We start from the raw sequence: 1,310 nt of genomic DNA, 5'->3' as shown, positions 1-1,310 counted from the left end.
AGTTCATCTGCCCCTCTCGAAGCCCAAAGTTAGTAACTCGGAGCTCTTTCAAGTTCCACAAACACTATCCTCCTTCGTCAGCACATTTTTCCTCCTCTGCGTTAACACCGAAGTCGCCATCAACCAGGGTCAAATGGAACACGAACAGCACGGAACACGCCAGCACATACACATACCAGCGCAGACATGATCTGTTTCAACATCAAGCAGCAACACCGTCATCGAGTATTGAGCATTGTAACACAGTAATGTCTTCAATGAAAGGCCTCACAATAAGGCAACGTACCCGTCACAAATTACTCCCCCGTCTCCCCTCTGCTTCCCACGTAGCACAGAAAACCATCCATCACAATAGTCGCAGAAAAAGCTTAGAACAGAAGTTACCCCTAACACTCAATAAAACTAAAATATATGATAAATGAACGCCTGATATTTTACCCAAAACGTAAAACTGAACCTCCAGTTTCCCAACGGCAACTGTACCTCTGATCTGGTAGGAAGTGAGAGAGGTGAGTGGTAAATTGCTTGGTACATTAGATCCAAAAACATAACGTTTAACCCTCTGGATCACGGGGTTCCGAGCTCGATTCCCGGCCAGGTTGAGGATTTTCTCTGCCCGGGGACTGAGTGTTTGTGTTGACCTCATCGTTTCATCATCATCATCATCATTCGGGACAATGGCTAGATTGGATTGTGTAAGAACTGGACTGTGTAAAGTTTGGGACTTTGTATGGGCGCTGATGACCGCCCAGTTGAGCGCCCCATCAACCGATCATCATCATCATCATCATAACTTATAACTTCTCTTATTACAATATGAATTAAAGTACACTCGATCCAAAACAATACAGGATTAATCAAGATGGAAAATTATAAAGCTGTTACTATAAAGCCTATATCAATATTGAAATCTTGGAGGTAGTTATTATATACTTATTAAGCAAGCGGTTAATTGCAGTGTTTAGGTAGAGATTCTAGTAAACAATTTTTCTCTAACACTGACGGTCATGCAACTCTGTCTCTAGACTGACCGACCTTTATCAAACTTTAAATGTTATACCATGACAAGTAATCTCATTCAGATACAAGCTAGTACAGAAAACAAGTCGTGATAATGCAGCAACACTCCTGCTACCACGGTCCCAAGAATCGCAACAAAGGTATCGCAGTAATAAAATAAAAAAGTAAATAACGCAGATAACAGGTAATCAAAGTTCTAGGTATGTCTCACAAGTAACGATTAACTGTTATAACGGACAGCGGCACGTTTCAGAACCGGAGAAAGAAATTTTCAGGACAAATAACTATCA

The sequence above is a fragment of the Schistocerca serialis genome, chromosome 2 (assembly GCF_023864345.2).
Source record: "Schistocerca serialis cubense isolate TAMUIC-IGC-003099 chromosome 2, iqSchSeri2.2, whole genome shotgun sequence".
Lineage (NCBI taxonomy): Eukaryota > Metazoa > Arthropoda > Insecta > Orthoptera > Acrididae > Schistocerca > Schistocerca serialis.
The sequence above is the reverse complement of the archived record's forward strand: the minus strand, read 5'-3'. Positions refer to the sequence as shown.